Source organism: Odocoileus virginianus, chromosome 27 (genome assembly GCF_023699985.2).
Source record: "Odocoileus virginianus isolate 20LAN1187 ecotype Illinois chromosome 27, Ovbor_1.2, whole genome shotgun sequence".
NCBI classification, from domain to species: Eukaryota; Metazoa; Chordata; class Mammalia; order Artiodactyla; family Cervidae; genus Odocoileus; species Odocoileus virginianus.
Window position 1 is genome coordinate 23,874,148 of NC_069700.1, and position 15,363 is coordinate 23,889,510.

A 15,363-nucleotide genomic window follows, 5' to 3' on the forward strand; every position below is an offset into this window, starting at 1 on the left:
TCATGCAAACAAAAGAGACATTTTATAATTGTCAAGGGTAGAGCTTTTAAGGACTTGATTAAAGTGGTAGCTGTGGAAATGGGAAGGAGAAATTGAGGACACTGTGGGTGCATCAGATAACTTGGCAGCCGGATAAGAGAGTCAAGTGACTATGAATCATAGTGTCACTGAGAGAAACCAGGTGTCTTGGTCTTAGTACACAGCCTCCTACATCTTGACTGAGGTTAGTAGGGGTGTTATCAATGACTGGAGCAAGCAAAAATGTCCTGGAGACTGGTTTGGCAACCCAGATCTTAGAGTCCAGTTACTGAATGGATACAAACAAGTCAGTTGTCACATCCATAGTTCCAAGAGTCCATAAATCAACCGAGTCTATAGAAGGTATTAAGACACTGCCAAGAAGGAAGGATGGCTAAGCCTGGCATTGGGTCATGACTTTGGAAATTGGCTAAAATACTGAATAAAAGATACTTTGTCTTCTCTCCACCTTTGAAATTTAGAGGCATGAGCGTCTGAGACCTGGTGTCTTCTGGAAGTGCTTCACCTCTGAAGTATTGAGCTTCAAATCCCATTCTCTTACCGCAACTTTCTACCTTCCCATTTGTCACTCTGCTTCAGGATAGGTTCCTCCAACCCACTGAAATGACCAATATTTTTCAGTTTTTCCTGGTTATTCATGTTATTCCTGGTATGTGTGTAGACATGCAGATATGAACTCTCTTTTCTAAAGCTGTATGTGTGTGTGTGTGTGTGTGTGTGTGGTGTGGTCATATAGATATGAATTCTCTTTCCCTTAGGTACATGGTATACATACATATATGTGTACAGATGTATAGATATATAGGCATACATCTAAATATCAAGTGCTCACTCTGCTTGCCAAATATTGTTCAAAGCAATTTACATGCATTATCTCTTTTAATACTCATTGAACCCCTGTGATATAGATGCTATTATTATCCCTATTTCACAGATTAGGAAGTGAAAGTAAAGTGAAAGTCACTCAGTTGTGTCTGACTCTTTGCAGCCCCATGGACTGAACAATCCATGGAATTCTCCAGGCCAGAATACTGGAGTGGGTAGCCTTTCCCTTCTCCAGGGGATCTTCCCAACCCAGGGATTGAACCCAGGTCTCCAGCATTGCAGGCAGATTCTTTACCAGCTGAGGCACAAGGGAAAATATCGAATATGAGGGTTCCCTCATAACCCCAACCTCATTAGGTAATTATTTAACAATTAATTTAACCCCTCAGTTAGAGGGGTTAAAAGTCTGTAAATTGCCCTAAGCCTTAGAGCTAATAAAGGTAGAACTCAATTGGAGCCCAGGTCTGTCTGACACAGCCCTCTTAATTACTATATTTACCTCTGAAAAGATATCTGAAAGATATGCACCACATTGTTAAATAATTACCTAATGAGGTTGGGGTTATGAGGGAACCCTCATATTCGACATTTTCTCCTTTGTTTTGTTTAGATCTCTATCTAAGAATTCCATATTTCTACATTAACATCAGTTCCTTCCTTTTTTCACTGCCTCTGACTAATTTGCTCTCCCAAGTCCTGGCCGAGGTAACTCTCCTCTCTGGCCTAGTTTCTAGTGTGGCAAACGTTCCTGGGGAAAGTTCATCTCCAGACAGACTGACTCCATGACTGAGGAGTGGGTTCCAGTCACCTCAGGGCTCAGAAAGCTTCCAACATCCTCAGGCAGATCTCCTGACCCTCCCCCAGATTTTCACTCTCCTCCTTTCTTCTTTCACTCACACTGTTGCCAAGTGTCTTTTCATTTGTTTTACATTAACTGTCTTAAAAGTCTAAACATATTGTCTTCGTATCCTCATCTCTTTTCTTTACTGACCCCCGCCTTCACTGCTCTATTATACTCAAGTTGATTTAGGGATTAACAAGACCTTCCTAAATGGGAAATCCCATAGCCCTTGCTTTAGTCTGTTCTGTTTAATCAGCCATGTCAATCACACTTTTAAAACTCCTTTCTCTCTTGACTTCTGTAAAGCTTCTCTCTCCCATTTTCTATCCTCACTTTGACCAACCTCTCATTTTCATTCACCGCCTTCTCTTCTTCCTACCTTCTTCCATGAATGTGATGTTACTGAGAATTTTATCTTCTACCATGGCTCTGTTTAAACCCTCCATGCTAATTCCATGCATATTCTCAGTATTTTTATCTCCTCATAAACGACTTCTGTCCAGGTCTCTATTTTGAGCTTCAGGCCAGTATAGCTAACCACTCAGAGGTGTGCTGGCTCTCTAGAGGGAACAAAGATCACATTTTGTAGTGTTTGCTGATTCCTATAACATGAGGTCCTCACTGTGATGATTTCAAGCCATCCATGTGAAATCACTGCAGACAGAGTTGGAAAATGTGCACTCTCTCAACCAGGGATAAGTTTTAATTTTAAATTTAATTACTTAACCTTTTTTTTTCTTTTACATTCTGTTATCTTCTAAGGGACTCAAAGATTTCCAAGTTTCCAATTATACACTTTCAGTTTTATTGAATCCCATTGTTCCCTCCAGTTTCATTGCTTTAATCAGGATGGGTTAGTTTCCAGGTCAAGGCACAGCCATCACCCAAGGACTTCCCTCCTCGGCTTATCTGTATCATAGTCTCTTTTCTGTGGACCCTGTGCAGTAAGGATGCCTTTCACTTCCACCCCTTTCAAGGAGAAGCAATAACTCACTTCTTAGAAACCCCACAGTCCTGGACGTACCTACATAGGCTGGCTCACTATGGTGTCATTTCCTTAGCCTCCAGGGCTAGTCACCCTTGAGATGGAACCTAACATACAGTTTGCCCTCAATAAACACTATTTGAAAACACTACTGAGTGAATTATTCCTATTTATTCCAATATCTTGATGGAAGACAGAGTCATCAGAGTTAGGAAGCACTGCTATGTTAATGGGAAATGGAAGTAAGAATGAAGAGGTAAGAAATGGCAAAACAGCTCAAAATAGAATCAGCTTATAAACAGAACTGAATTTCTTTTTCACCACATCAAAACAAAAATAAGTGACTTCCCTGGGGGTCTAGCAACCCACTCCAGTATTCTTGCCTGGAGAATCCCAAGGACAAGGATCCTGGAAGGCTAAAGTCCATAGGGTCACACAGAGTTGGACACTACAGACTTAGCATGGCTAGGGGGTGGTTAAGACTTTGCACCTGCACTGCAGGGGGTGAGAGTTCAATCCTGGGTTGGGGAACTAAGATCCTGCATGACTCATAGCATGGCCAAAAAAATTTTTTTTTAATTCTTTGAGCTCTTATATTAAAAACAAAAACAAAACCCTTATCAGACCCACCTTATAATCTGTATGTCTATGTTGACTTGCCATCCTTTTGGAATCTGAAGCTTACTTATTCATTTCACTGGACTAGGGTTGCCAGAAAAAGTATAGGAAGCCTAGTTAAATTTGAATTTCAAATAAACAACACATAGTTTTGAGTATAAGTAGGTTTCAAATATTGCATGCAATCGACTTATACTAAAACCTTTTTGTGGTTTGTCTGAAATTCAAATTTAACGGGGTGTCCTGTGTTTCATTTACTGAATCTGGCACCCTTACATTGGAAACCTTCTCAGGACGTTAACCTGCTAAATACTAGCCACTCTATCATCCTCAGAGAGTGTAATCTGATTACAATGAGAGAAGGCATAGAGCTGGCATTGACCAAAGAAATAAACTATTTCATACTAGCCTTCAAGACTTGCTTTCAAAGCCCACCACCTTTTTAGGTGGGATGGTGAATCTTCTGATTGTGTCTTCTAAATCTTCACCCTGTCTTAAGGGCAAAGGGAGCAGGTCCTGAGAGACCTATTGAGTAGCATATCGTGTTCCCTTTTAGATTAATATTCTGGGGCAATTTGTATCATAGGAGGTTATTCCAGGAAGTACAGGAAACTGTCATTAGGCTGAGATAGTTTAATTTAAATTTGCATCTATTATTAGATTTAAATGTCACAACTTCTTTAAAGATAATACTGTTAGATACCAGTGTGAATGCTTCTCCCATGCCAGGTTCCGTCTTAAGTATTTCATGTATATTTGCATTTCATTTTCACAAGGTGCCTCTGACTAATGTATTTTGATTAGCTCCACTTTACCGATGAGAAAACTGAGAAGCAAAAAGGATAAAGAACATGCTCAAATTCATGGCCACTAATAATATTAGCATGAGAAAGGAACTATAATCCATGCCTTCTTATCCAGTGTGTGTGTGCCACATCAATTCAGTCGTGTCAGACTCTTCCACACGGTAGCTCGCCAGGCTCCTCTGTCCATGGGATTTTTCAGGCAAGAATACTGGAGTAGGTTGCCGTTTCTTTCTCCAGCGGATCTTCCCGATCCAGGGACCGAACCCGTCTTATTCCGAGTCCTCCTTAAATAAAAATAAAATAAATTTCATCTACAGACCTGTCAACCTTGCCAAAAAAAAAAAAATTAACTGCTCATGAATTTCAAATTATTTCCTCTGCGTCTCTCACTGGAGCTTTAAATGAATAGTATTAAGTTAAAAAGTGGATTGAGGAGAAAGCATCGGAAAATAAAGGAAGGGATTTCAGTTAAACCCCAAAGAACTGGGATGGCTCCTTTTTACACCGTTTCCCCCAGTATCATAAAAGCGCTTACTGAATGCCCTTCACTGTATTTACACGGAGAAATGAAACTAACTCAGGGGCAGGTCTTACAAGCCGGAGCATCTTCCACATAATTTGAGTTGGGGTCTAATGCGGTAATACTACAGACCCGAAGGCGGGATACGCCGGGCACTGCGGATCGCAGATGGAAAGAGTAGCCAGGGGTTCAGTGAAATAAACAAGCAGGGAGTTAATGAAATTGAGAAAGGTCTGATCAGAATCGAGGCTGAGAACAGGAAGTGGGGGCACAGCACCCGCCCTACACGTGTGGGTAGGTCCCCGGGGTCGGGGGTGGCGTAGAGGGCTAAGTTAACCCCTGGGTCCAGCTTGCGGACTCCAGGCCCTGGGGCTGTGCGGTGTGCGCGGAGCTCGCCGGTCCCAGAGCCCCGACCGGTGGGAGGCCGGCGGCCACACAGCTCCTCCCCGTCCCTCCTCCCGCGACGCCGGGGCAGCCCAGGGTCGGGGCTACCAGATCGCCCGGAGCTGAACGTGCGCAAAGCCGGAGCGCAGCCCCCCGCCCCGGCGCCCTGCGGCCACGGTGACGCGGTGACTGCGGGCGACAGAGCCGGCCGTGCTGGCAGCGAGCAGGCAGCAGGCGGGATCGTACAGTCTTGTCCCGGTTCCCGCGAGCAGTTCACCGCGGCATCCGGGTGAGGAGGGACCCCCGAGCTGGCCGGAGCCCCGTGCGGCCGCGGGCTGGGGGCGGGGTGGGATGTTGGCGGATGGGAGGAAGGGGTGAATGGGAAAATGGGGGTGCTGGGGAGGCTGGTGCGCTGGGAAGATAGGGATGGGACGATGGGGGTGCTGGAGGTTGGGGGACTGGGACTCAATCCGCACCCACCCCCAAGCAGGAGTTGGACTCGCGGTCCCCGCCGCCCTCCTAGCAGCGCTGGGATCTTTGCGGGGAGGGTGATGGAATTTGAATCCAGTTCTCTCAGACCTTTTTCCCCCGGGAAGTAACCTCTAAGAATTTGGTGCTGAGAGGGAATCCGGCCGGCCGCAGGATCCCGGAGCACCGGAAGCTTTCTTTTCCTTGGGTCACCCGCGTGCTCAAAAGACACACACACCTCCCTCTGGGGAGTGTTGCTCCTTCGGGAGCCCAGTTCTGAGAAGCTAAGTAAGATCAGAATCAGAAAAACAAGGCGCGCCCGCCTCGACTCCCTCACATGCTAAGCACAACTCAAGAGTTCTAGGCGGCGACACCCTGAGTGACGGAGAGGCTTATATATATATAATCTTATATTTTAGTCAACGGAACCAGAAAGCAGGGAACATTCTCTTCCCCATCACCCCTTGGAGCCTCTCATAGACCTTTCTATCTCTGAAAACGACAAGGTCAGGCTTTCATTCAGACCTGTGGTTCCCGGGAAGGTTGCGGAGGTGAGACGAGGGAGGAGGGTGAGGTGCATGGCCGCCCTTGAAGGACTTAGCTGGTCAGGTTCTAGACGGATTTGTGTTAACAGATCAGTCTTGCAAAAATGACCTTTGACCCCAGTAAGAGTGCTGAGCTGGAAGATTGGTCTCTTTGAGTAGGAGCTGGGTGAAATGCTTCAGAGTGTTGACAGTCACGGAAGCCACAGTACGTGGTCTTGGGCTAACACCGAACTCGGGGATCTGGACATGAAGTATTGGCCTGGACCATACAAGGGGGAGGGGAAGGGGCAGCGGGGAGGAGGTGGCCTTCTGGCTCACCAGGAGGCACCGGTAAGCTGCCAGCATTGGCAGCTTTCTGGGGGACCTGCTGAAGCTGGTGAGCGAGCCCCGGACTTGGCCTTTTCTCGCTGTCTCTGCTACTCGTTGTCTCACATAGGCTCTGAATACCTCCCCCATCCTCGGCCGTTTGTGCAAGAGCTCCTGCCACGGCTGAGGTGATGATGCTTTGTGTGGAAATGGACCCTTCTTACTGAAGCCTCTGGGGGTGAAGGACTAGCACAGTTGAGGGGGGCGGTGATTAATTTGGTTCAGCCACTCCTTTTACCTAGGCTTCCCTGGTGCCTCAGTTGGTAAAGAATCCGCCGGCAATGCAGGAGACCTGGGTTCCATCCCTGGGTTGGGAAGATCCCCTGAAGAAGGGAAAGGCTATCCACTCCAGTATTGTGGTCTGGAGAATTCCGTGGACTGTATAGTCCATCGGATCTCTAAGAGTTGATTGAGGGACTTTCGCTTCACTCCTTTTACAGCTGAGAAATTCTTGCTGAGGTATGAAAGGGTTTGCTCAGCCTCTGGAGGAGTTTCTAGCTAGCAGAACCCTGGGCAGCTGGTTCCTCATTTCTCTTCCACTGTGTATCTGTACCTTTTAAACCTCAGTGGTGAGGAGTAGTGTTCCAGGACCCAGTTAGGCTTGTGATCCGATACCATTTACCACCCCCTTTGAGGCTCTCAGCATTGAGCATCAAGGAAAGAGCTAACTAGGTACCTGGCCAACTGGAGCGAGCCCTGAGAATGCCAGCTGGTGTTAGGAATCCGTATCCTTACCCTGACACCTTAGAAAATGGATATTTCCTGGAAACGAAGATCATCCTGAGGTTATTTATCCCTTGGTTCATCTTAAGCCTGAAATTTTTTTCAAGACTCTTGATAACTGAGGGCGGACTTCTTGAGACATTGAGAAATTTCCATTAACGTGATACATTGAAGACAAAGTAATGAGTGAAGAGAAGCTGAAGGGGAACATTTAGCTCTAAAATCATACTGTTCCAGAATTTCTAGATTTTTTTTTTTTTTTGCTTTCACTAAGAAAGCAACTCTTTTTCTTATTTAGAAAGGCTAATCATATCCATTTGTCAGTATTTTCAGCATTAAGGAAACTAGTTTAAAAACATAAAAATGTAAGTACACTCAGCAGTAACTGCTATGAAACGGTTGTGAACAGGCAGAAAATGTAGGCTTTCCTTTTAGCAGAATTTCCAGAATTTTGAGGAAGCTTTGTAGTTTGAAGGGATGGGCCATGGATTCTTACTGCCTTTCTCTATGAAGCCAAGCACCCGTTCAGAGTCCTGTCCTTTGCTCCCTGTTATAGGAATGACTCATAACACACTAATAGACACAGTCTAACAGTCTAGTATATATAAGCTTGTAGTTTAAAAAAATAAACATAGCAGTTGAGGAGAAAGAAAAACTCTGCTATCTAATTAAGTATCACCTGAATTAAGTGGGCCAGTTGATTTCTAGTACAAAATTCATTCATTCCTTCATTGACCTCAAGAAATCTTTATTGAGCACCAACAACATGTCAGGCAAAGTGAGTATAGCAGTGCGGTCTCTCTTCTCATGGAGTTCACTTTCTAGAACCAAGGGATTAGCAAGGTCACTTTGGAAAGGACTAGATGTTTTAAAGCAAAGGGGAAAAAATGCTGTAATAGAGTACTGGGGTGTGTATGTGTGTGTGTGTGTGTGTGTGTGATGGGCTTCTTGATTGGGTTTTAAGAAGAGATGGCTTTAGGATGAGCCTCCAGAAGATGGACAGGCGGTTCTGGTGGAGAGAACCACAGGCACATGGGGCCGGGAACTAGCTTGATTTGGTCCAGGCATGGCTGAGGGCAGTGAGTCTGCAGAACGGAAGGAGGAGGGTGGCAGAGGCATGAGGCTGAATCCAGGTCAGGCAGAGATTTGGAGGCTGAGGTAAGCAATCCGGACTTTGTTTCAAGTGCAGTGGGTAGCCCAGAGCGGGGCAAGACTTGATAGATATCTTCACATTTTTCTCAAGAGTTCCTCTGGGTGCTCTGTGGAGGATGGGTAATAGGAGGAGAAGAGGAGAGGTGATGAAACTATCTCCAGGTATATTAATTATGGAGATTTACCAGAGTGTGGGAGCAGTCTGTGTTTTGGGGCAGAATGGGAAGTCACTTCATGTTTCTGTCTCAAATTTCCCATCTGCATAGTGAGATGGCATTGTTATGTCTGGTCCACTCATCTTGCAAAAACAAATAAGCTAATGAATATGCTCTTTAAAGTAAAGCAGTCCTATTTGCAAAGCAGAAATAGAGACACAGACGTAGATAACAGCTGTATGGATACCAAGCGGATAAGGGGGCGACTGCGAGGAATTGGGAGGTTGGAGCTGACACTACACACTATTGATACTGTGTGTAAAATAGATAACTAATGAGAAGCTACCGTATAGCACAGGGGACTGTACTCAGCGCACTGTGGTGACCTGAATAGTAAGCAAGTCCAAAAGGGAGAGGATATATGTACAAGTGGGCTTACCTGATGGCTCAGCGGGGAAACAGTCTGCTTGCAATGTAGGAGACACAGGAGATGCAGATTCGATCCCTGGGTCAGGAAGAGCGCCTGAAGGAGGAAGTGGCAACCCACTTCAGTATTCTTCCCATGGTCAGGAGCCTGGTGGCTTTAGCCTGGTGGGTTACAGTCCAAAAGTTTGCAAAGAGTTGGATGCGAGTAAGCACAAGCACCTGTGTATAAGTATGACTGATTCATTTAGATGTACTGTAGGAACTAACACAACATTGTAAAGCAATTGTACTCCAATAAAAATTTAAAAATGAAGCTATGTCAGATTTTGTTACTATACTAATATGCTGATATTATGCTACTTTGAATTCCCTGTGCTTCGTTTGCCAAAATTTTATACCAGTTTCAATTTATTCTTTTCAATAAATATAATCTACTAAACATAAAAAATATTTTGCTCTGCTCAGGGTGTTGAAAAACCTAAACCAAGAATTACTAATAAAAAAAAAAAAGAATTACTAATGAAACATACCATCATAGAAGGCAGGGAAATTAATGCTAACATAATAGCCAGTTTACTTTTTAAACATATTCCATCAAAAATTTTAATGTGGGATAAAAGATAGTTTATTAAACTGATGTTCAGCATAAACTAAAATTCAGAAATGAGCGATGATGGTCAAAAGGCACAAGCATCCAGTTATAAAATATATAAGCCCTGGGGATATCACATATAGCATGATGACTATAGTTAAAAATACTGTATTGTATAGCCAGCTTACTTTTTTATTTAATTATTTTTTATTGGTGTATTGTTGCTTTATTTATTTATTTTAGCCAGCTTACTTTTAAAACTTTAATGTGATCAGATAAAATTCAGACTAGAAGCTAGACATGGGAACTATTTTTTTTTTTAATTTATCAGATTTGTCTTTGTGCTGGATATGGCTGGGTACAGATATGTGTGTGTGCAAAGATCTGTTGACAACTAAAAACCTATACATGACAGCAGAATTTCTGGAGGGGGCTGGGAACCAGGGTTGAATAGGATTATTTCCCTTAGCGAAGCGTCCTCTCCCAGAGGAAACTCTTGAATTTTCCCTAGTTGATCACTGGCTCAGTTTCTGGGGGCCAGGCAAGAGTTTCAAAGTTGTTTACCAACTATGGTAGGCCTGACCTTCTCAGCAGCCAGACAGCTGAGAAAATTTGTTTCTCTTCCCTGCCTCATTTTGACATGTAGCATACTAGAAGAAAAGGTGTCTGTTAGAGGGAAATAGAAGCCTTTCCTCATTTACATCTTGTGCAAGGCAGTTCTTAGTGACTTGTGGTTCCCCAGTTAGCTTTCCCTTGCCAGACCTTATTAATTATTTATTGGTCGGCTCATCTGAATATCAGCTTGAAGTGGCCAGACTGGTGATTCAAATTGCAGACAAGATGTGACTGTAATTCTAGAATCTGTACGCTTTCTCTCCTGCCTTATTTGCTGTCAGAGTCCCTTAGGGTTGAGGGTGGTTAGGGCATCTTTAAGGAAGATGTTACAGTTTCTCCCAGAGGCCACAGCATCTTCTATTTAACTTATATCATGCTTTGAAATATTGGATTAGGTCCTCTTCTTTAAAAATTAATAGGTTTTACATACAAATATGGTTTTCTGGCTTTAATTGAAAAAAGAAAATGAAGATCTGGTAACTTGAAGAGCTCATTCCAACATGACAGCAACCAACTGGGATAGACTTGGACCCTTTCAGATGGCCCCATCTACTACAGCCTCCACCACTATTTTTTCTATTAGACAGGGTCTGTTGAGCTCATTCAAGTTACCTAACTGGGAGCCCTAGGGTTAGGGTTATCTAGTTTGGCCCGTCCAGTTCACATTCACCCTTATCCAATGCAGGAATTCCTTCTCCAGTATGCTTGATGGTGTTCCGCCGATGTGCGCTTAAAGTGCTCCTGTGATAGAGAGAATGTGGTAGTTGTCGAAGCCTCCAGCTGACAGAGGTCTACAGTCCGGGTCCCAGCAGGACTCATCCCTTTTCCTTAGAACTGTAGCTGTCATGTGCCATCTGGATTTCCCCCAGCGTAAACATCCCTGTTTCCTTCAACAGCTCCTCATGTGATTTGGTGCCTTGTTCCCTCATCTGTCTGGTTATTGCTGGGTTGTTGTCCCTTTAAGTAAACTTTCATTTGTCAAAGCCTTTAAAGCTCTACTAGTTCAATGAAATGTGGTTTAACTGGCATGGAATGTACCAGAATGCTTCCAATACGGCCGCAAACGGCCCAGAGATCTTAGATAACTTAACCATTTGTGATTTGAAAGCCACAGAGAGCAGCGAACATCTGGATATTTGCAAAGTGGAGGCAGATGAGCTCCCGTGTCCTAAATATGAGTAGAATCAACGACATTGGTTCCACAATAAGGAACTGCTGTTGCTTCTTCTTTTTTTTTTTTTGGCCATATCTCTTTTCTTAGGTTGTGAAATGATTGCACAAGCGTTGTATCAGCTGTGCCCGGAGGCTTTAGATTTTTCTGCAGAAGTCGCTTGCTTATTACACATTTGGGATAATGTCCATATTAAGTTTTGATCCCATTAGCTAATATGGTAGAAATAAAACAAATTAGTAGAGCAGGCATTGTGTTTTGTCTTTCCTAGTTTCAATAATAATAAGTATAAAGTAGGAAATGTTTGCTGGTGCTTTTAAATGGAATCATATATCTTTGCTAAAGGTGAAAACTCAGAGTCCAACTACACCCAAGGACCCCTACCTTTTTCAGCATCCCGGCATGGGACCAATTAACTCAGTTAGAATCCTTTTTATGATAGAGAGCTCTCTCTCCATTGTGAGGAACACATCATAAATGACCTGATTATGTTAAAAGTTCTTCCTTGTATTGACCAGACATCTACCTTCCTATAGCCTGTTTCAGAATGGAATAAATATGTCTTTATTATTAAAGAATATGGTTTATTATTGAAGGTTACAGTTTCGCCCGCATCTTTTTATACCAAGGTCCTTCTATCTCAGCATTATTTGCATTTTGAGCTATAAATGGCAGTGTTATGGGTCTGTCCTGTGTATTGTAAGATGTTTAGCATCATTCCTGGTCTCTGCCCTCCAGATGCCAGTAATCGTCACCTCCCAGTCATGACAACCAAAAATGTCTCCAGACACTGCTAAATGTCCCCTGGGGAATAAAGTTGCCCTGGTTGAAAACTGCTGCTATAGTCTGATGTTCAAGCTGCCTTTAGCCTGTTTCAGAATGGAGTAAATATTTTTCTTTATCAAACAAGTGTATAGTTGTTTAAAATGTCACTTATAGAAAAATAACAATATAATCCCATCTATGGTATTCCTTTACTGTTTGACCTCTGTAGGGTTTCCATGTGTGTTGATTCTTCTAGAGTTGGAATAAATGAAGTGGCATACCATTTTTAGGATTTTACTTCCCTGTGTATAAGATTTGTGTGTTGTGTGTATCTCAGAAATGTAGTGAAAAGATCAAAGGACATGGACAGTTGAAGTCTTGCCAGATTACCATCCAATAATCAGGATGCCTTTTATACCCCCATTAGAATCGCTGGTTTTGCTTTGGTAAATTTGGCACTGTTAAGGAATAAATAAGTCCTGTGTTCCCAGCCTTTTGTTTACTAGTTATTACTGTCTGTCCAGTTATATCTTTCTCAAAGAAAAGATATTGGCTGGTGGTGGTGGTAGTGGATTTTCATACATTGTGATTGTGAAGACTGTGTGTCATCTTGTATTCCCTGTTGTAAATGTGCATAGTCAATATTAGACTCTTCAGGGTCCTAGTTTGTCAATGTAAATACATTTCTAGCTAAGCTATATCCCATAGTTGAGAAAAAGGGCACTTTTCTGTGAAAAGAGGACTGGGAGAAATAAAAGACTTTTTATGAATCATTCCTCTGTGTTCAGATACGAGAGCCTTATGGTCATCCTCCCAAAGGTCTTAATGACCATCAGAAGATAAAAAGAAGCTAGTGTCCCAGCAAACCAGTGACTTAGAGCCAATTACAGTAGTTCTTTGTTTGGAAAAGCTAGAAGTGCTGTTTTCCTTTTAGCAACTTGGGAAGCGTTTGGTCATATTTACCTAAATTGTGTGATACCTCCACAGAAGATTGGTGGCTTCTTATAATAAAATCACATAAAAGAATAAAACAGCTTACTTTAAGAAATAAAGCTAGAGAAGTGAATCAGAAACCAGAGGAACATTGTTAAGGACCTCCCCCACGTAGTACATAGAACTATGAGAAATTTAAAAAGATGAAGGATACCAGACCGTTAGTGGAAGCAGCTTCATTCCATCTGAGGGAAAATGGACAAGAACCCCTACATGGGGTTTCATGTCCTTATGGTTGCTTAGTACTCAGCACGTGGTGCTCTGTAGATGTTTGAATGGGTGGATGGTTGAATGGGTGGTCTGGTGGATAGGCTGTTGTGGTAAAGTCAGCACTATCAGAGGTGGACACACAGTCCAGTGAGCATTGTGGGAAGGGGTAGGGCTTCTGGGCAAGGGTATGATGGGAAGATCCCCAACTAGATTAATTGGAGAATAAGATGAAAAGCAAATGAGATGATGCATACATATCACATATGGAATTCATTGATGAAGAATTCACATATCTTTGTAAATCTAAACCAGCACATACACTGAATACTTAGATACACCTGTCTGCTTAGCAAGAGGGCTCAGAGTTATAGTTATTTGTCTTAAAGTAGATGGCTTCCCTGGTAGCTCAGACAGTAAAGAATCTGCCTGTAGTGCTGAAGACCCGGGTTCAATTTCTGGGTCAGAAAGATCCCCTGGAGAAGGCAATAGCTACCCACTCCAGTATTTTTGCCTGTAGAATTCCATGGACAGAGTGGTGGGCTACAGTCCATAGGGTCACAAAGAGTCAGACATGACTGAGCACACACACACACATGCAGATGGTTTTCAACACTGTTTCTAAGTGTATGGTTTTGTCTCATCTCCTAGGTAAGACAGACCCATGCCTGTGCCCACTTGCCCATTATGTAGCCCAGGGTTCTCAACTGGGGACAGTTCCTCCCTGCCGCAGAAGTCACTTGGCAATGTTTGGAGACATTTTTGCTTGTCACAAGTAAAGGGAGGGGGCGCTACCTCCGGCATCTGGTGAGTAGAGGTCAGGGATGCTGCTAAACATCTACGATACACAGAACAGACCCCATTCCCAGGAATTACCTGGTCCCAAGTGTTAATGACGGGCTTCCCGGTGGCTCAGTGATAAAGAATCTGCCTGCAGTTCAGGAGATGTGAGTTCGATCCTTGGGTCGAGAAGATACTCTGGAGGAGGGTGTGGCAACCCTCTCCAGTATTCTTGCCTGGAGAATCCCGTGTACTGAGGAGCCTGGCCGGCTATAGTTTATAGGGTTGCAAAGAGTTGGACACAACTGAAGCGACTGAGCACGCACGCATGCACATACAAGCATCAGTGATGCAGAGGGTGAGAAACCTGACGGAGCCAGAGCCTGCAGCACTGATGCTGTGTTGACAGCTTGGCAGGACAGTTACTGGCTTTTGGATCACTGGGCTCGCCTAGGTAATCTCGAGAATCTAATCTACTTTCCTTCCAGTGGAGCTAATCTTGTTTCTGGGGAAGAAGGGAAAAGGGCACTCTTCCGGCTTGATGGTTGAGCTTTTTGCTGGCATTTTCTCATTTCATCAACCCTACAAGATAAGGTTGTTTCTTTCACTTCAATGATTAGGTGATTTAGGTTCCAGATACCCAATGACTGGCCTGGAGTTGATCCTTCTGATTGCAAACTCAGGCCCTTCCCATTGCCCAGGGGAATTTCCTGGGCAGATCTCCAGTCCAGATCTCCATAGGATCCATATTCTTCACTCCTCACCTATAGAACAGGTCTCACTGCTGCTGAAAATCCATGACTGGGTGGTCAGGGAACGAGACCTTCTGTTCTTAAAGTGGCCACTAATTTACTGTGTTGTTCCTGGAAAGTTGCTTCCCTTCTCTGGGCCTCAGTTTCTTTGTTTATAAAACAACAGAATTGGACTAAATAGTGTCTCCTAACTTCACCTAAACCAGAGTAGATTACCTCAATTTTCTTCTAGATCACAAAACTGGGCACACTTTTTAAAATTTTTAGACATTTTACATTTTTGTCTGTTCAGTGAGGCATGTGGGATGGGATCTTAGTTTCCTGACCAGGAATTATACCTACTATATCCCCTGCAGGGGAAGCCCGGAGTCTTAATCACCAAACCACTGAGAAAGTCCCAAACTGGATACACTATTTTTTTCTTCCTTTGGCTCTTTGTTGCAATGCGTGATCTGCCTAATTGTGGCGTGCAGGCTTAGTTGCTCCGCAGCATGTGGGATCTGAGTCCCGTGACCGGGATCAAACCCGAGTCCCCTGCAATGGAAGATGGATTCTTAACCACTGGACCACCAGGGAAGTCCCTATTTTTTTTTAACGGGGCACTCTTTGAAGCATGTTTCTTTTTTGTTTGTCAT

General features: G+C 43.6%; 1 protein-coding gene across 2 annotated transcripts in view; it reads left to right on the top strand.

Moving 5' to 3' along the window:
* The first annotated feature begins 4,969 nt into the window (after positions 1-4,969).
* PLA2G7 (phospholipase A2 group VII) overlaps positions 4,970-15,363 on the top strand; it is a 34,660-nt gene continuing 24,266 nt past the window's right edge. The window contains exon 1 of one of the 2 annotated variants that reach the window (XM_070456336.1): positions 4,970-5,307. The gene's annotated coding sequence lies outside the window, so the exon portion shown is untranslated. The remainder of the gene's footprint in view (positions 5,308-15,363) is intronic. The other variant, XM_070456337.1, reaches the window with a different exon arrangement.